This window comes from Bufo gargarizans, chromosome 4, assembly GCF_014858855.1.
Source record: "Bufo gargarizans isolate SCDJY-AF-19 chromosome 4, ASM1485885v1, whole genome shotgun sequence".
NCBI classification, from domain to species: domain Eukaryota; kingdom Metazoa; phylum Chordata; class Amphibia; order Anura; family Bufonidae; genus Bufo; species Bufo gargarizans.
Window position 1 is genome coordinate 504,556,698 of NC_058083.1, and position 23,922 is coordinate 504,580,619.

A 23,922-nucleotide genomic window follows, 5' to 3' on the forward strand; every position below is an offset into this window, starting at 1 on the left:
TCTCACCCAGCATGGGTATATGTAAAATGACACCCCAAAACACATTCCCCAACTTCTCCTGAGTACGGCGATACCAGATGTGTGACACTTTTTTGCTGCCAAGGTGGGCAAAGGGGCACATATTCCAAAGTGCACCTTTTGGATTTCACCGGTCATTTTTTACACATTTTGATTGCAAAGTTCTTCTCACACATTTGGGCCCCTAAATTGCCAGGGCAGTATAACTACGCCACAAGTGACCCCATTTTGGAAAGAAGACACCCCAAGGTATTCCGTTAGGGGCATGGCGAGTTCCTAGAATTTTTTATTTTTTGTCGCAAGTTAGTGGAATATGAGACTTTGTAAGAAAAAATAAATAAATAAAAATCATCATCATTTTCCGCTAACTTGTGACAAAAAATAAAAAGTTCTATGAACTCACTATGCCCATCAGCGAATACCTTAGGGTGTCTACTTTCCGAAATGGGGTCATTTGTGGGGGTTTTCTACTGTTTGGGCATTGTAGAACCTCAGGAATCATGACAGGTGCTCAGAAAGTCAGAGCTGTTTCAAAAAGCGGAAATTCACATTTTTGTACCATAGTTTGTAAATGCTATAACTTTTACCCAAACCATTTTTTTTTTGCCCAAACATTTTTTTTTTATCAAAGACATGTAGAACAATAAATTTGGCGAAAAATTTATATATGGATGTCGTTTTTTTTGCAAAATTTTACAGCTGAAAGTGAAAAATGTCATTTTTTTGCAAAAAAATCGTTACATTTTGATTAATAACAAAAAAAGTAAAAATGTCAGCAGCAATGAAATACCACCAAATGAAAGCTCCATTAGTGAGAAGAAAAGGAGGTAAAATTAATTTGTATGGTAAGTTGCATGACCGAGCGATAAACGGTGAAAGTAGTGTAGTGCCGAAGTGTAAAAAGTGCTCTGGTCATGAAGGGGGTTTCACCTAGCGGGGCTGAAGTGGTTAAGTTTATTGTCCCATATGCAAATGAGCTGTCAAAAGTCCAGTGAGGGGTCCTGAGCATGGCAAATGCTCAGAGTCTCCTCCTAAACCCTGCCCCACTCCTGCCCCTTGGTGTAAATTAGAAGCTCCTTCGCTCTGTGGTTGTCACAACCAGACAGCTGAGAAGCTCTGACAGAGGCCTTTCAGAACCTCCTCCTTGAATTTCTGTGTTGTGGTATTCAGCTCCTCCTCTCGTCAGCCTCTCTCAGCTGTCATGTCTTAATTGCTTCCCTTTAAATGCCTCCTCAGAATGCTTTTCTGGGCGGCTTATATTTCCTCCTGGAGTGTGTGTGCACGCTGATCTGTCCTCCTGTTTGCTTCAAAGCTAAGTGTACTTTTATATGTTTATATCTGTTTGCTGGATCCCAGATGACCCTGACTCCCTCCGTGTCTTGTGTAGGGAGCCGGTGGTCGTGTCCCCTCACTATAGTAGGGTGCTCAGGGCTTTATAGTCAAGGTTCGTGGATATGCAAACCTCCACCATTAGGATCTTTGCATAGGCTGAGCAGCCAGGGAAAGTGCCAGGTCTTCTGCAGGGGTCTCCCTTGGTTCCTTAGTTTTTGGATCCAGCGAGTCGTTTATACATGTTGCTTTGCCTTGTTACCTGTACACATTCCGTGACATTATAAGCCGCCAAAACCGTCTTAAGCATGGATCCGGTTTCACTTTTGGCTGAACGCTTCCAGGGTCTTTCATTGGAGGTAGCTGACCTCCGTAAGACTTTGTCTCAGCTTCAAGTGACCGGTTCAGCTTGCGTTCATGGAGCTTGTTCTGAGCCTAAGATCTCGCTCCCGGATACGTTCTCCGGGGGTAGTGAGAATTTTGTGCGTTTTAGAGAGGCTTGCAAACTCCATTTTCGCCTTCTTCCCCATTCTTCTGGTGATGAGGAACGGAGGGTGGGGATCATTATATCGCTGCTCAGGGGTAACGCTCAGTCCTGGGCCTTTTCGCTGCCGGAGGGGGCACGGCCCCTCCGTTCAGTGGATGAATTCTTTTTAGCCCTGGGTCAGATATATGATGATCCGGATCGTATTGCTCTGGCGGAGTCTAGACTACGTCTCCTATGCCAGGGTAAACAATCCGCAGAAATATACTGCTCAGAATTTCGGAGTTGGGCAGCTGATACTGGTTGGAATGATGCTGCACTCCGAAGTCAATTTTGCCATGGTCTTTCAGAGGGATTGAAAGATGCATTTGCCTTTCATGAAAGGCCTATTTCTTTGGACTCTGCTATGTCTCAGGCCGTTCGTATTGACAGGCGTCTTAGAGAGAGAGGAGAGATCTCTCTTTCCTGTCATACTCGGTCCCAGGACTGTGCAGCGGTCCCATTCTCTGCGCAGGGGTCTCAGTCGCTGTCAGCCCCTTCTGAGCAGGAGCCCATGCAGCTGGGGTTGATTGCTTCTGACAATAGAAGATTCAGCCCGCATGAGAGGGTTTGTTTTTGTTGTGGAGGTATTAATCATTTGGCAAATATTTGTCCCTCTAGGAGATTCAGGCAGTTCTCTGGGTATAATAAAGAAACAAAGAGGAAAAAATCTTTGAAAAATGTTCCGTCTGTTACTATTGGCAGGATTGAGGCGGAAATTGAAGATTTTCCGTTTGCTTGTAGTTCCCGTTTTGTCCTGCCGGCTAGGGTGGCGCTAGAGAGCAAGAACATTTTTTGTGAGATTTTTGTGGATAGTGGAGCAGCGGTTAATCTCATTGATAATCACTTTGCGATAACTCATGGTTTCCAGGTGTGCGCTTTGAGAAAGGATATTCCTGTGTTTTCTATCGATTCCGCTCCACTTTCTCAGAAGTCATTAAAGGGCATAGTTCACAATATCCGTTTAATTGTGAGTGATGCTCATGTTGAGGATGTGTCATGTTTCGTCCTTAGCGGTTTGCCGACTCCTCTAGTGTTGGGGCTACCCTGGCTCACTAAACATAACCCCACCATTGATTGGCAAGCAAGGCAAATAAATGGTTGGAGTGACTTTTGCAGAGAGAATTGCCTCACGACATCTGTTTCTGAGGTTGCTACTAAGACTGTACCATCTTTTCTCTCTGAATTTTCGGATGTCTTCTCTGAGAGTGGAGTTCAGGATTTGCCCCCGCACAGGGAGTACGATTGCCCTATTAATCTCATCCCAGACGCCAAGCTGCCTAAATCTCGTTTATACAATCTTTCCCAACCTGAGAGGATCGCTATGCGTACTTATATCTCTGAGAGTCTGAGAAAGGGACACATACGACCCTCAAAGTCACCTGTTGCCGCTGGTTTTTTCTTTGTTAAGAAAAAAGATGGTTCTTTAAGACCTTGTCTGGATTTCAGGGAGCTGAACAATATCACAATTCGTGACCCTTATCCGCTTCCTCTGATCCCGGACCTGTTTAACCAGGTTGTTGGGGCTAAAGTCTTTTCCAAATTAGATTTAAGAGGGGCATACAACCTGGTCAGGGTCAGAGAAGGGGACGAATGGAAGACGGCCTTCAATACCCCTGAGGGCCATTTTGAGAATTTGGTTATGCCTTTTGGGTTGATGAATGCCCCAGCCGTTTTTCAGCATTTCGTGAACAGCATTTTTTATCATTTGATGGGAAAATTTGTATTGGTGTATTTGGATGACATTTTGATTTTTTCTCCCGATTTCAAAACTCATAAGGAACATTTACGTCAGGTCTTGCTCATCCTGCGGGAGAATAAACTATATGCGAAACTGGAAAAATGTGTGTTTGCGGTTCCAGAAATTCAATTTCTGGGGTTTCTTCTCTCCGCTTCTGGTTTTCGCATGGACCCCGAGAAGGTCCGCGCTGTGCTTGAGTGGGAGCTTCCTGAGAATCAAAAGGCGCTGATGCGTTTTTTGGGCTTTGCCAATTATTACAGGAAGTTCATTTTGAATTATTCTTCTATTGTTAAACCACTCACTGATATGACCAGAAAGGGGGTAGATTTTTCTTCTTGGTCAGTAGAGGCGCGTAAGGCCTTTTCTGATATCAAGGAGAGTTTTGCTTCCGCTCCCATCTTGGTGCAACCTGATGTTTCATTACCCTTCATAGTTGAGGTTGATGCTTCTGAGGTGGGTGTGGGGGCGGTCTTGTCTCAGGGTTCCTCTCCTGCCAATTGGCGACCGTGTGCCTTTTTCTCAAGAAAACTCTCCTCCGCAGAGAGAAATTACGATGTGGGAGATAGGGAATTGTTGGCCATCAAGTTGGCTTTTGAGGAATGGCGCCATTGGCTAGAGGGGGCCAGACACCCTATTACCGTATTTACTGACCATAAAAATCTGGCCTACTTGGAGTCAGCCAAGCGTCTGAACCCGAGACAGGCCAGATGGTCGTTGTTCTTTTCTAGGTTTAATTTTGTTGTCACGTTCCGCCCTGGAGTTAAGAATGTGAAGGCAGATGCCCTGTCACGTTGTTTTCCGGGAGGCGGGAATTTTGAAGACCCGGGTCCCATTTTGGCTGAAGGTGTGGTGGTCTCTGCTCTTTTTCCTGAATTGGAGGCAGAGGTGCAGGCAGCCCAGTCAGAGGCTCCTGATCTTTGTCCTCCTGGGAGGTTGTTTGTGCCTCTCGCTTTAAGACACAAGATTTTTAAAGAACACCACGATACGGTCCTTGCTGGGCACCCGGGGGTAAGAGCCACACTGGATCTCATCGCTCGGAGATTCTGGTGGCCTGCGCTTCGTAAGTCGGTTGAGGGTTTTGTGGCAGCCTGCGAGACTTGCGCTCGTGCCAAGGTCCCTCATTCACGGCCATCAGGTCCTCTCCTTCCCTTACCCATTCCTTCCCGTCCTTGGACACATCTGTCCATGGACTTTATCACGGACCTGCCTCGTTCCTCGGGGAAGACTGTGATTCTGGTGGTGGTGGACCGTTTTAGCAAAATGGTGCATTTCATCCCTTTTCCTGGTTTGCCCAATGCTAAGACGCTGGCGCAGGCATTTGTTGATCACATTGTCAAGTTGCACGGTATTCCTTCAGACATAGTCTCTGATAGGGGCACGCAGTTTGTTTCCAGATTCTGGAAGGCTTTCTGTTCTCGCTTGGGGGTTCGGTTGTCATTCTCTTCTGCTTTCCACCCGCAGTCGAATGGCCAGACAGAGCGCGTCAATCAGAATCTGGAGACATATCTGCGTTGTTTTGTGGCGGAGAATCAAGAGGATTGGTGTTCTTTTTTGTCCCTTGCTGAGTTTGCTTTAAATAACCGTCGTCAGGAGTCCTCTGATAAGTCACCATTTTTTGGTGCATATGGGTTTCATCCACAGTTTGGGACTTTCTCGGGAGAGGGGTCTTCTGGTTTACCTGATGAGGACAGATTCTCCTCGTCTTTGTCATCTATTTGGCAAAAGATTCAAGATAATCTAAAGAGCATGAGTGAGAGATATAAGCGTGTGGCTGATAAGAGACGTGTGCTTGGTCCGGACCTGAATGTTGGTGATCTGGTGTGGTTGTCTACCAAGAATATCAAATTGAAGGTTCCCTCCTGGAAGTTGGGTCCTAGGTTTATTGGGCCTTACAAAATCCTGTCTGTCATCAATCCTGTTGCATACCGTCTTGATCTTCCTCAGACTTGGAAGATCCATAATGTTTTTCATAAGTCCTTATTGAAACCTTATGTTCAACCCATTGTACCCTCGCCTTTGCCTCCTCCTCCGATTATGGTTGATGGGAATCTTGAATTCCAGGTCTCTAGGATTGTGGATTCTCGTCTTGTCCGCGGTTCTCTTCAGTACCTTGTTCAGTGGGAGGGGTATGGTCCTGAGGAGAGGATGTGGGTCCCAGTGACGGACATTAAGGCCTCTCGTCTCATCAGGGCATTCCATAGGTCCCATCCTGAGAAGGTGGGCTCTGAGTGTCCGGAGTCCACTCGTAGAGGGAGGGGTACTGTCACAACCAGACAGCTGAGAAGCTCTGACAGAGGCCTTTCAGAACCTCCTCCTTGAATTTCTGTGTTGTGGTATTCAGCTCCTCCTCTCGTCAGCCTCTCTCAGCTGTCATGTCTTAATTGCTTCCCTTTAAATGCCTCCTCAGAATGCTTTTCTGGGCGGCTTATATTTCCTCCTGGAGTGTGTGTGCACGCTGATCTGTCCTCCTGTTTGCTTCAAAGCTAAGTGTACTTTTATATGTTTATATCTGTTTGCTGGATCCCAGATGACCCTGACTCCCTCCGTGTCTTGTGTAGGGAGCCGGTGGTCGTGTCCCCTCACTATAGTAGGGTGCTCAGGGCTTTATAGTCAAGGTTCGTGGATATGCAAACCTCCACCATTAGGATCTTTGCATAGGCTGAGCAGCCAGGGAAAGTGCCAGGTCTTCTGCAGGGGTCTCCCTTGGTTCCTTAGTTTTTGGATCCAGCGAGTCGTTTATACATGTTGCTTTGCCTTGTTACCTGTACACATTCCGTGACAGTGGTGTCACGCAACCCTGTAGTTAAATCTCGTGCATGCACTGTAGTTGTACAAGACTGCGCATGTGCAGTACTGTTGATGATGCCGATACCCACAACTGTAAAAGTACTGAGCATGCATGGTCATGGTATTGCATGGCACATGTGTGACATCTCACTGCGGGGCTGCATGACATCTGAGGGGCTAGGAAGCTTTCAATCCACACCAAGAGCGACAGCGTTGAGTGCATCCTTCAGGGTAGCGGATAAGTGATTGATCACTGGGGGTGCTGGCATAGGTCCCAAAATGCCCTAAGAGAATGGAGTGGTAGTGGGTATGAGTGACCTTCATTCCATTCACTAGTATGGGACTGCCACAAGCTGTAGTGTGCATAGGGGAAAGTATTGTCCATGAGATAACCCCTTTAAAACTGTTAGCAATTTTGGCCATGCTAAACTGATGACAGCACTAGCTAGGGGCCTGGGAAAGAAGTACAAACACACATTTTGTGGAGCTTTTCTCATCAGGAGCAGTGTGAATATGATGTTTTATTCTGACAGACTCTGCTCCTGCGAGTGCCCAGGACAGAGCTTTACTTTGGTTTCTGCAATGAGCTGCTTCCAAGACCCTCTGTCATATTAGGTAGGTAGTAGTGCAGCTCTGAAGGTATACCCACACCACTATCCTACTTGGATGATCCATCCTCAATGACAGCCCCCAACTGGTTGATTGTCCCTAACTTAACTAAGTGCAGGGGTCTAAGCAAAAAGAGGTACAAATATCGGCAGGCAGAACCAGTAGGTAAAACGTCAGAGCCAAAACAGGATATAATCACAGAGTCATTGCGCTCCCATTCACTACTATGGGGAGAGCGCTTGGTGTGGCCGGACCTGGGGAAGCCCACCACCTTCCACGCTCTGTTCTGGGTGTAGGTGCGGGTCCTAAAGGTGGGACCCACCCCTTTCAGACAATGGGGGCATATCCTAGCGATATGCCCCCATTGTCTCAGATTGGAATAGCCCTTGACTGACCGTTACAAGTGGCACATGCAGGAAGTTCGTATGCAAGTACTGAAGTGCAGTGAAGACCGCAGTGGACTCATGAAGCCAGAACCAAGCATCGAGGAGCAGTTAAGTCTGCGATCCCGCTGGGTGCTTGTTAATGGTATACCCACTACCAAGTTGGACAAAATTATATGTACTGTAGCTGTTAAAGGCTACATACACTTTTATAACCAATTTTGGTCTAATCAATCTTAAAGAATGCAACTGTTGTGTGTGCGTCTACAGCTGCTCCTATGTGTTTCCTTGGTAACAGACTACACATAAACCCTGTGTGTAGTCAGAACCAGCAGACATGTGTTACTCCATTTCATGTGTTATTTTACCTATAGGTAACAATCAGAAAAGGCGCAGTGTGAGCTGTTTGCTGCTGCTGTGGTGAAAATGTATTGTGAGTGGACAAATTGCACCAAGAGATGTGGAAACTGTGGAGCACCAGATGCCATTGATGTGAGAGATGAACGTGAGCTATGAAGATGCGTGATGGTGGACCGACACGCTACAGTGGAGGAGCTCACCGCCAAAATGAACTGGGGCCTTCAAGACAGTTCAGAGAACCCTACTGCGTATGGGGCTCCAGAGCAGACGGACGGTCACTGGACCTCTGTAAACAAAGTTACATTGGCAGAAAATGCTTCAATTTCACAGCAGAGTCGGAATTGGACCTCCACTGATTGGCAAAGGGTTGTCTTCTCCAATGATTCTTGTTTTCTTCTTTATCAAATGGATGGATGTTGATGTGTCAGGAGAGAAACCTCCGAGAACAAACAACCTGCAACCATTGCTGGAGAACACAAGCTGGTGGTGGCAGCAGTATGGTCTGGGGGATGTTTTCATGACATTATCTGGGCCACTCATCCATGTGGAAGGCACAATCCACTGATTTGGGTATGAATCCATCCTTGTAGATCACTTTCACCCATACATGCTGATTGTCTTCCCTGGGGGGAGGGGATCCTCCAGCAAGACAATGCGACATGTCACACGGTTATAAATGTCCGACATTGGTTAGAAAAGCATGACCAAGACTTCCAAGTGCTATCCTGGCCCCTAATTCTCCAGACTTGAACATCATTCAGCATCTGTGGGACCACCTCGATGGTTGTGTTCTCTCTATGGATCCCCCGCACGCACCCTCCAGTAGCTGTGGGCTGCAGTCAGCATGGCTCCAGATACCTGTGACAACCAGGACCTTACGGAGTCACCCCCAGCCCGTCTTGCTGCTGTCCGTGCTGCACACGGCGGTCACTCTGGATATTAGCTGCTGGTCAGAATAATGGGACTCGACGGTGTACATTCTTTGGATTTTCTTTGTTGTGATCAGCGCCCTCCAGTGCTGTATCAGTCACTTTCATTGCATGTGTAATAGTGAAACCCATATATAAAAAGGAAAGAAGATGTGCCAGAGTTTCATACGCTTTGTTGTAAACAAGACAAAATATTATCTATCACAAGATGAAGTGACCCTGAGAAGTTCTTAGAATTGCACAATATGAATTATTGTTTACAATGGCTATTATCTGTACAAGTATATCATGGTATTATAAGGCTTTTACTAAAAAAGGCATTTTTATGAAACATCATATTCCGTAGCTTCCAGGTCCATCCTAGATAAATAGGTGGGCCATAACATTACACGCTCTTCAGAATCTCCCTGATGTCCCTTCACACAATATGACAAATATGAGGTGACTGTCTTAGTGAGGATAGGACCGCATGTGACTTTAGATAATACCTCCTTGTTAGAAGGGTTCCTTGACATAAAGAAGATCACATTTCCCCAACAATCAGCTGTAATCTGTGAGCAAACCTAACCATAAGCTTTCAGTTTGGCCGAGAGATGAGGATTCTGAACAAGGATAAACCTAAGGGCATCTGTCAGCAGTTTTGTACCTATGACACTGGCTGACCTGTTACATGTGCGCTTGGCAGATGGAGGCTTCTGTGTTGGTCCCATGTTCATATGTGCCCGCATTGCTGAAAAAATTTAGTTTTAATATATTCATATGAGCCTCGAGGAGCAACGGGGGCGTTACCATTACACCTACAGACTCTGCTCTCTCTGCAACTGCCCTGCCCTTTCCACTTTGACAGGGCCAGGCAGTGGAAGCAGCATCACGCCTGTCAATCAAAGTGGAGAGGGCGTGGCAGTTACAGAAAGAGAGGCGCCTCTAGGTGTAACAGCAACGCCCCCCTTGCTCTTAGAGGCTCATTTGCATATATTAAAAGATCCTTTTTCTCAGCAATGCGGGCACATATGAAGATGGGACCAACACAGATGCCTTCAGCTGCCAAGTGCACATGTAACAGGTCAGCCAGTGTCATAGGTGCAAATCTGCTGACAGATGCCCTTTAACCACTTCAGCCCCGCTAGGTGAAACCCCCTTCATGACCAGAGCACTTTTTACACTTCGGCACTACACTACTTTCACCGTTTATCGCTCGGTCATGCAACTTACCACCCAAATGAATTTTACCTCCTTTTCTTCTCACTAATGGAGCTTTCATTTGGTGGTATTTCATTGCTGCTGGCATTTTTACTTTTTTTGTTATTAATCAAAATGTAACGATTTTTTTGCAAAAAAATGACATTTTTCACTTTCAGCTGTAAAATTTTGCAAAAAAAAACGACATCCATATATAAATTTTTCGCCAAATTTATTGTTCTACATGTCTTTGATTAAAAAAAAATGTTTGGGCAAAAAAAAAATGGTTTGGGTAAAAGTTATAGCATTTACAAACTATGGTACAAAAATGTGAATTTCCGCTTTTTGAAACAGCTCTGACTTTCTGAGCACCTGTCATGATTCCTGAGGTTCTACAATGCCCAGACAGTAGAAAAACCCCACAAATGACCCCATTTCGGAAAGTAGACACCCTAAGGTATTCGCTGATGGGCATAGTGAGTTCATAGAACTTTTTATTTTTTGTCACAAGTTAGCGGAAAATGATGATGATTTTATTTTTTTTATTTTTTCTTACAAAGTCTCATATTCCACTAACTTGCGACAAAAAATAAAAAATTCTAGGAACTCACCATGCCCCTCACAGAATACCTTGGGGTGTCTTCTTTCCAAAATGGGGTCACTTGTGGGGTAGTTATACTGCCCTGGCAATTTAGGGGCCCAAATGTGTGAGAAGAACTTTGCAATCAAAATGTGTAAAAAATGACCGGTGAAATCCAAAAGGTGCACTTTGGAATATGCGCCCCTTTGCCCACCTTGGCAGCAAAAAAGTGTGACACATCTGGTATCGCCGTACTCAGGAGAAGTTGGGGAATGTGTTTTGGGGTGTCATTTTACATATACCCATGCTGGGTGAGAAAAATATCTTGGTCAAATGCCAACTTTGTATAAAAAAATGGGAAAAGTTGTCTTTTGCCAAGATATTTTTCTCACCCAGCATGGGTATATGTAAAATGACACCCCAAAACACATTCCCCAACTTCTCCTGAGTACGGCGATACCAGATGTGTCACACTTTTTTGCTGCCAAGGTGGGCAAAGGGGCACATATTCCAAAGAGCACCTTTCGGATTTTGCAGGGCATTTTTTACACATTTTGATTGCAAAGTTCTTCTCACACATTTGGGCCCCTAAATTGCCAGGGCAGTATAACTACCCCACAAGTGACCCCATTTTGGAAAGAAGACACCCCAAGGTATTCCGTGAGGGGCATGGCGAGTTCCTAGAATTTTTTATTTTTTGTCGCAAGTTAGTGGAATATGAGACTTTGTAAGGAAAAAAGAAAAAAAAAAGAAAAATCATCATTTTCCGCTAAATTGTGACAAAAAATAAAAAATTCGAGGAACTCGCCATGCCCCTCACGGAATACCTTGGGGTGTCTTCTTTCCAAAATGGGGTCACTTGTGGCGTAGTTATACTGCCCTGGCAATTTAGGGGCCCAAATGTGTAAGAAGTACCTTGCAATCAAAATGTGTAAAAAATGGCCTGCGAAATCCGAAAGGTGCCCCTTTGCCCACCTTGGCTGCAAAAAAGTGTCACACACGTGGTATCGCCGTACTCAGGAGAAGTTGGGTAATGTGTTTTGGCGTGTCATTTTACATATACCCATGCTGGGTGAGAGAAATATCTTGGCAAAAGACAACTTTTCCCATTTTTTTATACAAAGTTGGCATTTGACCAAGATATTTTTCTCACCCAGCATGGGTATATGTAAAATGACACCCCAAAACACATTCCCCAACTTCTCCTGAGTACGGCGATACCACATGTGTGACACTTTTTTGCAGCCTAGATGCGCAAAGGGGCCCAAATTCCTTTTAGGAGGGCATTTTTAGACATTTGGATCCCAGACTTCTTCTCACACTTTCGGGCCCCTAAAAAGCCAGGGCAGTATAAATACCCCACATGTGACCCCACTTTGGAAAGAAGACACCCCAAGGTATTCAATGAGGGGCCTGGCGAGTTCCTAGAAATTATTTTTTTTTTGCATAAGTTAGCGGATATTGATTTTTTTTTTGTTTTTTTCTCACAAAGTCTCACTTTCCGCTAACTTAGGACAAAAATTTCAATCTTTCATGGACTCAATATGCCCCTCACGGAATACCTTGGGGTGTCTTCTTTCCGAAATGGGGTCACATGTGGGGTATTTATACTGCCCTGGCTTTTTAGGGGCCCTAAAGCGTGAGAAGAAGTCTGGAATATAAATGTCTAAAAATGTTTACGCATTTGGATTCCGTGAGGGGTATGGTGCGTCCATGTGAGATTTTATTTTTTGACATAAGTTAGTGGAATATGAGACTTTGTAAGAAAAAACAAAAACAAACAAAAAATTTCCGCTAACTTGTGCCAAAAAAAATGTCTGAATGGAGCCTTACAGGGGGGGGGGGGTGATCAATGACAGGGGGGTGATCAATGACAGGGGGGTGATCACCCATATAGACTCCCTGATCACCCCCTGTCATTGATCACCCCCCCTGTAAGGCTCCATTCAGACATCCGCATGATTTTTTACGGATCCATGGATACATGGATCGGATCCACAGAACGCATGCGGACGTCTGAATGGAGCCTTACAGGGGGGTTATCAATGACAGGGGGTGATCAGGGTAATCACCCCCCTGTCACTGATCACCCCCCCTGTAAGGCTCCATTCAGACATCAGCATGATTTTTTACGGATCCATGGATACATGGATCGGATCCACAAAACGCATGCGGATGTCTGAATGGAGCCTTACAGGGGGGGGTGATCAATGACGGAGGGGTGATCACCCATATAGACTCCCTGATCACCCCCCTGTAAGGCTCCATTCAGACATCCGCATGATTTTTTACGGATCCATGGATACATGGATCGGATCCACAGAACGCATGCGGACGTCTGAATGGAGCCTTACAGGGGGGTTATCAATGACAGGGGGTGATCAGGGTAATCAGGGTGATCACCCCCCTGTCACTGATCACCCCCCCTGTAAGGCTCCATTCAGACATCAGCATGATTTTTTACGGATCCATGGATACATGGATCGGATCCACAAAACGCATGCGGACGTCTGAATGGAGCCTTACAGGGGGGGGGGTGATCAATGACAGAGGGGTGATCACCCATATAGACTCCCTGATCACCCCCCTGTAAGGCTCCATTCAGACATCCGCATGATTTTTTACGGATCCATGGATCGGATCCACAAAACGCATGCGGACGTCTGAATGGAGCCTTACAGGGGGGTGATCAATGACAGGGGGTGATCAGGGTAATCAGGGTGATCACCCCCCTGTCACTGATCACCCCCCCTGTAAGGCTCCATTCAGACGTCCACATGATTTTTACGGATCCATGGATACATGGATCGGATCCACAGAACGCATGCGGACGTCTGAATGGAGCCTTACAGGGGGGTTATCAATGACAGGGGGTGATCACCCCCCTGTCACTGATCACCCCCCCTGTAAGGCTCCATTCAGACGTCCGCATGATTTTTACGGATCCATGGATACATGGATCGGATCCGTAAAAATCATGCGGACGTCTAAATGGAGCCTTACAGGGGGGTGATCAATGACAGGGGGGTGATCAATGACAGGGGGTGATCAGGGAGTGTATATGGGTGATCACCCGCCTGTCATTGATCACCCCCCTGTAAGGCTCCATTCAGACGTCCGTATGCTTTTTGCGGATCCGATCCATGTATCCGTGGATCCGTAAAAATCATACGGACGTCTGAACTGAGCCTGACAGGGGGGTGATCAATGACAGGGCGGTGATCAATGACAGGGGGGTGATCAGGGAGTTTATATGGGGTGATCATGGGTGATCAGGGGTTTATAAGGGGTTAATAAGTGACGGGGGGGGGGTGTAGTGTAGTGTGGTGTTTGGTGGGACTGTACTGACCTACCTGAGTCCTCTGGTGGTCGATCCTAACAAAAGGGACCACCAGAGGACCAGGTAGGAGGTATATTAGACGCTGTTATGAAAACAGCGTCTAATATACCTGTTAGGGGTTAAAAAATTCGGATCTCCAGCCTGCCAGCGAACGATCGCCGCTGGCAGGCAGGAGATCCACTCGCTTACCTTCCGTTCCTGTGAGCGCGCGCGCCTGTGCGCGCGCGTTCACAGGAAATCTCGCGTCTCGCGAGAAGACGCGTATATGCGTCCAGGAGGAGTAAAGCAACCACCTCCCGGACGCATATCTGCGTACAGCGGTCGGGAGGTGGTTAAAAGGAACCTGTCACCGGGATTTTGTGTATAGAGCTGAGGACATGGGTTGCTAGATGGCCGCTAGCACATCTGAAATACCCAGTCCCTATAGCTCTGTGTGCTTTTATTGTGTAAAAAAACCTGATTTGATACATATGCAAATGAATCTGAGATGAGTCCTGTCCCTGACTCATCTCACGTACAGGACTCATCTCAGGTTAATTTGCATATGTATCAAATCGGGTTTTTTACACAATAAAAGCACACAGAGCTATGGGGACTGGATATTGCGGATGTGCTAGTGGCCACCTAGCAACCCATGTCCTCGGCTCTATACACAAAATCCAGGTGACAGGTTCCCTTTAACTCAAAATTACCCAATAAGGTCATGAAAATGAAAAACATGGAATGAGACCGGTTTCTGGACATGTCCCCCCCCCCCTTTGTATCAGTTAATAACCTCGCCCTAATGAAGCTGATTACCAAATCTAGGTTTGCGGGAAATACTTCTAAATATAAGCTGTCTGGCAGCACGGTCACTATTTAAAGACTCTAAATGGGGTCTGTCCAACCAGCGCTCTTTGTGACATCTCATTCTAGCGTGTGGATGTGAGAGAATCTATTCATCCATGCACAATGCTGGTATTAAGAAGCGGCTCTCCGACATAAAGGAGGAAGCCGTAGGAGAAAACAGCTTAGTCACTGTAGTAGAGTGCAGCACGTGGTTCCTTCACCTACTGAGCACAGCGGCTGTCAACAAATGATGTCACGCTTCTCAGCACATACATGAGGCAACCGCCTTCACAGTGGTCTGGTTTTTCCAGGCGATTCTTCAAGATGACAAGCAGAATTTTTTCTTCATATTCTTCATATCATATAGTTTGTTTTTAGAAAAACAGGAAAAAGGGGCACAAACTAGAGGGATCGGTACAGGGTAATAGGACATAGCTCATCAAATATGATGTCATGAAGACAATCCTAAAAAAAAAGTCACAGGGACTCCAGCTTTTTTTTAAATTAAATTGTTTGCGACATTCGGTGATCTTCACGATTTTTCGAAGTGGTCTATGTTAAAGTACCTCTGTCAGCAGATTTGTCCCTATGACACTGGCTGAACTGTTACATGTGCGCTTGGCAGCTGAAGGCATCTGTGTTGGTCCCGTGTTCATATGTGTCCGCATCGCTGAGAAAAATTATGTTTTATTATATGCAAATGAGCCTCTAGGAGCAATGGAGGCACAAAAATTGCAACAGCAAGCGATCAAAAAGGCGTATGCCCCCCAAAATAGTACCAATCAAACCGTCACCTCATCCCACAAAAAATGACATCCTACCTAAGACAATCGGTCAAAAAATAAAAAAAGCTATCACTCTCAGACAATGAAGACACTAAAATATGATTTTTTCTTTGCTTCAAAACTGCTATTATTGTGTAGAACCTACGATAAATAAATAAGAAAAAGTTGACATATTAGGTATTGCCACGTCCGTAACGATCTGCTCTATAAAAAAGTCACATGACCTAATCCCCCAGGTAAATGCTGTAAAAAATAAATAAATAAAAACTGCACCAAAACAACCAATTTTTTGGTCACCTTGCCCCATAAAGTCTAATAATGAATGATCAAAAAATCTTACCAATTAAAACGTCAACGTGTGTGCACCCCGTGGCCGTGCTGCGGGCCGCAATGCATGAACAGCGACCATGGGGCAGCCGCAGTGGATCGCGGACCCATTCACTTTAATGGGTCCACGATCTGCAAAAAGATAGGACATGTTCTATCTTTTTTCGGAACGAAAGTACGGGATGAAACCCCATGGAAGCACTCCGTAGGTTTCTGTTCCGTGCTTCCTTTCCGCACCATTCCGCATCTCCGGATTTGCGGACCCATTAAAGTGAATGGGTCCGCATTTGTGATGCGGAATGTACACGGAACGGTGGCCATGTATTGCGGATCCACAAATGCGGTCCTCAATATGGCAACGGGACACCTACAGTCATGTGCAGGAGGCCTTAGACTTTTCCTGCCATTCATCAGCGCAGGCGCACTGTGAACAGCACAGGCAGCGCACTGAGTGTAAACAGGCTTTTATAGCGAAAAAGTACATGGAAGATATACTATACTGGACTGTAGTATTCAGGGGAAATTCCCATGTTGGCACTTTGTGATAAATTTGTGGGTTTTGGGGTGAAGTTTGGGCACTCGGTCTCTAAAAGGTTCGCCATCACTGATCTAACCTGTCAGATTAATGTTGTTAAAAAAAAAAACGCTGCCAAAACATACATTTTTTTGTTACCTTGCCCCCAAAAACGGAGTATAGCGTAATTAAAAATCATATGTACCCCAAAATAGTACCAATAAAACTGGCACCTTATCCCGTAGTTTCCAAAATATGGTCACTTTTTTGAGTTTCAAATGGGACGTGGCATCTAATAACCAGTTCAGCTAAATCTGCCTTCCAAAAACCATATGGCGTTCCTTTCCTTCTGCACCCTGCCGTGTGACCATACAGCAGTTTACGACCACATGTAAACCGCAGAATCAGGGTAATAAATATTGAGTTTTGTTTGGCTGTTAACCCTTGCTTTGCTACTGGAAAAAATGGATTCAAATATAAAATCTGCCAAAAAATTGAAATTCTGAAATTTCATCTCCATTTTCCATTAATTCTTGTGGAACACCTAAAGGGTTAACAAAGTTTGGAAAATCAGTTTTGAATACCTTAAGGGGTGTAGTTTCTAAAATGGGGTCATTTGTGGGTGGTTTTTATTATGTAAGCCCCACAAAGTGACTTCAGACCTGAACTGGTCTATAAAAAGTGGGTTTTTGAAATTTTTTGAAAAATTTCAGGATAAGCTTCTAAGCCTTCTAACGTCACCAAAAAATAAAATGTGATTTTCTAAATGATCCAAACATGAAGTAGACATATGGGAAATGTAAAGTAATAACTATTATATGAGGTATCACTATCTATTATAAAATTATAGAAATTGAAATTTAAAAAGTTGGGATTTTTTCTAAATTTTTGGTAAATTTGGGATTTTTTCACAAATAAAGGTGAAATATATTGGCTCAAATTTATGACTATCATGAAGTACAATGTGTCACAAGAAAACAGTCTCAGAGTGGCTTGGATAAGTAAAAGTGTTCCAAAGCTATTAACACATAAAGTGACACATGTCAGATTTGCAAAAAATGGCCTGGGCAGAATAGTGAAAACTGGCCCGGTGTATAAGGGGTTGAAGGGGTTATCTACATTAGACAACTTCTACTCTAAGAAAGGTCTCTTGCCAACTGGGCACAAATGGGGACATTTATCAAAACAACTGTTAAGGAAAACTGGCTTAGCTTCCCATAGCGCCCAATCAGATTCCACCTTTCATTTTTTCAGAGCTCCTTTGGGAAATTAAAGGATTAAATGTACACCTTTGGGGCAGTTTTTTTATTTATTATTGAATTGTACTCATTTTGAGCTAAAAATCATTTTTTCAATTAGTCTATATTAAAGATATGGAATCCCTTTTTCTGTACAGAGCTGGGATGCTCTAGTAGCAGTGTCTTGATTTTCTCTCTGCTCTCTGACATTATAAACACTCATTATAGCTCAGTTCTAATCTTACTGATAAGAATGTGGCTTAAATAAGTGTTAATGACCTTAGTAAATTAGAGATACGGGTTATTAGATGACAGCACAAAGTTAGAAAAACAGTTAAACCTTTGTGACAGAATTGCTCAATATTTTTTTTTATAATTGTATATTTATTAAATAATATAGAAATGAAAATGTACATTTACAATAGATTCATGCACAATAGTACAAGGTAAAGGATGAAACATGAAGTACATCACATTCATATTGATTGAGCACTTGTTACACTCGATAATAATCAATGATGAAAAATGAGAAACCGAGCAGGAATATAACAATAAAGTGTACTAAGGGAGACTGTGTCTATCTTAAATCAGTCCAAAGTATGACTACTTAGCGAAATATCCTAGAACAAGAAGACATCAGGTAGTAGCGGAGGAGTCTTAAAGACACAAAAGCCCAGAGCTTCTCAGCTAGTAATGCTTTACCTAACAAATAACCAAAAGACAAGATAAATAACATAGACAAAGACACAAGGGGGGGGGGGGGACACCTCTTTCTCATGAGGTCATTAAGGTTGCCTTGTGACCCAGTAATTATCCCACAGGTCCCATATGGCGTTGAAGAGTACTATTTTGTCCTGAAACATGGCCGTGGATTATTCCATTGTTCGGACCTCCATCACCCTAGTGTACAAATCAGAAACCCGTGGTGGTTCAGGGCTTTTCCAAGCTCGAGAGATTAGACAACGAGCTGCTGTTAGTATCAATAGTAATAACTTTAGTGAGTGTTTTTTAACTTGAATGGGGACCACATTAAGCAGGAAGGACATAGGGTCAGGTCGGATTTCCACTGCAAAAATATCACTCAGGAGGGTGCCTACCCCGGTCCAATAGGGGCGTATCTTGGGGCAGTCCGAGAAAATATGAGACAATGTGCCCCTATGTAAGCCGCATCTTAAGCAGTCTCCCAGGACTATTGGGTTCATTCTTTGAAGGAGGTCAGGAGTGTGGTACCAGTACATTAAGATTTTATATTGGTTCTCCTGATGAAGTACCGACATAGAGGATTTCGCTGCCCTCCTCCATATAAGGTGCCAGAGTGCGTCTGGCACCCAGATACTCCTCCTATCCCGCCATGTAGGAGTGCCTTTGAACCCGATCAGGGAAGGGAGTCAGCAATATGGAGTAAATATCAGAAATTAGACCTTCCCTGCAAAGGTGTTCAAAGGGAGTCGGGAGGGAAACTGTGATCCCTGAAAAAATGGACTGTGCGAAGTGACTTATCTGGATAAAAAAGTAATTGGAGGAGGGGGGAGATCATATTTGGTCTGGAGGGTAGAAAATGGCAAAAGGTCCCTAGTGAAGGGGTCCACAATATCTGCAAACCGAAACACACCCTGCTGAAACCATGGTCTCGTTGTGGATGTGGTAAGACTAGCAGGGAGCGTAGGGTGATATAAAAAGGAGGTCATGGCGGAGTGGTTAGAAACCAGAGGGAATTTGCCACGGGACTGCTGCCATATGAGTCTAGTACAGGCCATGGGCCCTAAGAGATCCTTAATTGGTAGAGTCTTGTGAGATCTGGACGATAGCATGGAGTTAGGATGTATAGGAGCTAGCCAGAGTCTTTCTACTTGCATCCAGACAGAGTATGGGTGCAAGGAATCCCAGGCCGTGACAGAACGTAGCTGGGCCACCCAGTAATATTTGGGCAGATCCGGTACCCCTAGTCCACCCTGATGCCTACTAGATAGAAGGACTGACCGTGGGATTCTATGACGCCTTCCCGTCCATATGAATCTATGGAGGTGAGATTGAATGGATCTCAGATCTTTGAGGGGAACTATAATCGGTAAGGTCTCAAAAAGATACAGAAGTTTGGGCAAGATCGTCATTTTAGTCGCAGCAATACGTCCCATGAGAGAGAGTGGGAGAACGTGCTACTTGTCCAGGAGACCCCTAATCTTCGCATATATGCGTGGGAAGTTAGCTTCATAAAGTTCCCCATATCGAGGAGTGAGGTCAACACCCAAATATCGCAGGGAGTCCGTCTTCCAATGGAAAGTGAAGTTAACCCTAAGAGAGCCAAGGGCCATCTTAGAAAGAGTAGGAGGGCCTCAGTTTTATGGGTGTTGACCTTATACCCCGAGAGTCGACCAAATTCCTGCAGGATGGAGTGGAGGTTTGGTAGGGAAATATGAAGCTTGGTAAGGGTAAGAAGGATGTCGTCTGCATATAGCGATAGCTTAAACTCCCTGTCCCTGACCATAACACCTCTGATGTCTGGACATGCCCTGATTTTTGGCGCCAGGGGTTTGATACACATGGCAAATAATAGCGGAGATAGGGGGCAGCCTTGTCTCGTCCCGTTAGCAATGCGTATGGGTCGATATTGAGCATGAGGTAGTTTAATTATCGCTGTGGGGGAGGAGTATAGACTACGAATAGCCCTAACGAAGGAACCAGAAAGGCCATATGCCTGCAAGGTAGCAAAAAGAAAAGGCCAACCTAAACGGTCAAACGCCTTTTCAGCATCTAAACTAAGAAGTAGCGCCTCCTCACCCAAGCGAGATATGACATGTATCAAGTTAATGTTTCTTCGTGTGTTGTCCGCCCCCTGACGGCCTGAGACTAATCCCACCTGGTCTTTGTGGATCAGGGAGGGGAGAAAAACGTTTAGACGGGAGGCTAGGGCTTTGGTGTAAATCTTAATATCTGAATTAAGCAGGGCAATGGGCCTGTAATTATGGCATTTGTGAGGATCTTTCCCAGGTTTCGGAATCATTGTGAGATAAGAGTGAGACATTGGGGCAGGTACTGCGTTGCCAGCTAGAAAATGATTAAAAAGGGTTACTAAGTGAGGGATTAGTTCGGTCTTGAAAGTCTTATAATATTTATACGAAAAGCAATCAGGCCCTGGGGATTTACCCTCAGGTAGATGGTCCACCACTTCCCCTATCTCTTCCGGCGTGATCTGACTATTAAGGGCGGCCAGATCAGAAGTCGATAGGAAGGTGACAGGATGCCAGATAAGACTGGAGTGTACTATCCCTAAGTCTCTCATCTGTGGGGAGGTCGGAGGGTAAATTGTACAGGGAAGAGTAGTAGGTCGAGAACCTCTCTGCTATCACTCTGGGGTCATAGTGGATTGTTCCGTCAGTCCCCCTAATAGCACTCGGACTCATTTGGGGATTGCGATTCCTGAGTTGTCTGGCCAGCAAAGTATGAGGTTTGTTCCCCCAAGAATAGTAACGCTGTCGTGTGTAAAGTAGTAACTTGTTGACACGAGCTTAAGCTAGACTCTTCAATTGGAAGCATAACATAGTACCAATTCAAATCAATGGGTTGTCTGTGTAATGGAAAACAGGCTAGGTCCTCCGGATCGTTCTCCAGAATGGGGAACCCTCTCTATTAACTCATTTGGATATGGGTTTTCTAAGTCAGGCGACCCCTTTAACCCCTTAGTGCCACACTCTGTATTTTACGACTGCAAAACCTGCTGTTAAGAACAAGCTCTGTAAATAGTGATGGCATGGTGCAAAAGCTGTGCCCAGCAGGTTTTCAGCCATGCTAGGGCTCCTACATCCAAAGTCTGCCACAATCATATGTATCACCTATCAATGAAGCATGGCTGGAGGGGTCTAACTGCTGCGAACAAGGGGTCCCCAAATCACCTCTCTGAAGGGAATAGTGGTGCACAGCAAGATGCGCTGCTGAGAAACAACCATTTCAGGTGCTGGATGAAAGATGCAATCACTGATGAATGCTTGCTGGTTCATCAGGTCCTCAGTGGTATTTGTATGAATGTTTATCCCTGACCAGTGTCCTGATTCTCAGCTCATGTAAAAGGTCCCTTGATGCAGCTTTGTACTGTTTACATTCAATTTATTATTGTGGCCCCTAAAGCAAGTCCTAATGTGAGTCCCTATGATCATCTGCATACTGAAGACCAGTGGCTGATATAATACCAAGTGCTCTCCAAACAGCAGCTCATCTGACAACTTCATGGTCTCCTCCATGATGTGGAAAGTAGGAAAAGCCATGGAATGAGGAGCGATGATATATGCCCTTTAGAGGGTGGTTGAGCAGAGAATTAAAGGGGGTGTCCAAAATTATCACAAGTTGGTGCACAGACAGGGGATGGTGTAAAATAACAAAAGAGTCATTACTTAACTATTGAATTATCTGCTATTCCAGCATCCCTGTTCCGGTGCAAGGGGCCCAAGGGCCTTTGTTTACAGGGCTGCTGAAGGTAATGTCAACAACATGTGACTACTGCAGCCAATCACTGGCCTCAAAAGAAAAACTGGGACAGTGATTGGCTGCGGCGGTCACATGTTGTCATGGTGACATCAGCACAGCACTAAGACTGGTGGAGAAGGCCAGAATGGTAGTGCTGGAGCGGCAGGAAATTCAGCTGTAGGAAATAATAATTTTTCTCCAGAATGAAGCAATGTATCACTAAGGGAAAGCTATCATTACATGCAGCTGAGCTAGCCCTACAAGGCATGGTCCCTGGTGTATCAGTGAATTTTCTGGTGACAGTCTCTCTTTAAACCAGAAGTTTTTAATGCTTCATTTCACCTGTAGGGGCACTGCAGGAAAAGAGAACACTTGCTGCCTGGTTCTTCAGAGATTGTAGCTGATCCCCTGTATCTCAGCAGTAGTACACTCTGTGATCATCTGGCCAGGGACACTTCAGTCCAAAAACTGAATGCTGAACATGGGCAGCCTCAGGAATTTACACTTCCTGTACTTTTCTACATAAGTAATGAGAAATTAGTAAGGCACATAAATGTTAATAATTTATCATAACTCCACTTCCCTGTTATACAAGTTTTAAACTGCTTTCCCGTCAAAGCCTGTTAAAAAAACGGAAGGTAAAGTTGCAAATTCATGTCAACACCTCAAGCACGTGACTCCAGGCGAGCTGATTTCACTTTCTAGTTGAGTCGTTGCAATTAACTCTAACCATATTCCTTTACAGGAATCGCCTGACACATTCCAGCCCGGTTATGAAATTCTGCATCTGCATTGTCCTGAACAGTGGGCCCTCCTCTCATATCCTGACTAGTGTTCCCTCCTCTCATATCCTTACCTGTGGCCCCTAGCAGCAAAGAAGACATGACTGTGAATTTTCAAAACAATACAAATTTTAGCCTTTTTTTTTGGGCAGATTCTGTTTTCTTAAACAAATAAAACAGTGAGTTTTTGTTCCAGTGATTTCACACACAGGGGCTGCGTGATCCAGTAAGGTAGGTCCTCTGCACACAGTCAATAGGTCGTAAGGATTTGAGGGGGCTGAATAAACCAGTCAGAAAACATATCACTTTTTTCCAAAAAACAGGAAATACAAGAATCCTGCAAGTTGTCCCCAAGAATCCTGCAAAAATGAGGACTATCGGGAAAAAGAGGCAAGAAATATAAATCAAAGTGCAAAGTCAAAGAAAATTAAGGAGAAGTAAGGAGTGTCTTTACAGGGGTTGTCCAGTTTTCCTATCCTCAGGATAGGTCATCAATATAGGATTGTCAGGAGTCCGACACCTGGTACCCCCGCGGATCAGTTGTATGAAGAGAAAGCAGCGCTCCTGCAAGCAATGCGTTCTCTTTAAAGGGGTTCTGCACTTTCAATTAACTGATGATCTATCCTCTGGATAGATCATCAGCTTCTGATCGGCGGGGGTCCGACACCTGGGACCCCCGCCGATCAGCTGTTTGAGAAGGCAGCGGCGCTCCAGCAGCGCCGCGGCCTTCTCACTGTTTACCGCCGGGCCGCCCGCCCACTGACGTCACGACTTGTATCAACTAGAGTGGGCGCGGCTAAGCTCCATTCAAGTGAACAGAGCTTAGCCGCGCCCACTCTAGTTGATACAAGTCGTGACGTCAGTGGGCGGGCGGCCCGGCGGTAAACAGTGAGAAGGCCGCGGCGCTGCTGGAGCGCCGCTGCCTTCTCAAACAGCTGATCGGCGGGGGTCCCGGGTGCCGGACCCCGGCCGATCAGAAGCTGATGATCTATCCAGAGGATAGATCATCAGTTAATTGAAAGTGCAGAACCCCTTTAATGTTTATCTGCTCATCATCGACATTTCAGCTCCTTCACTTGAATGGGACGGAGCGTAACTGCAACTGCTCTGTACCATTGGAGTGAATGGGACGGAGGAACTGTAGTTACACTGCTTGCCGCTGCAGTGCCGATGGCGAGCAGGTAAACAGTGAAGAGAACGGAGTGCTCTGTG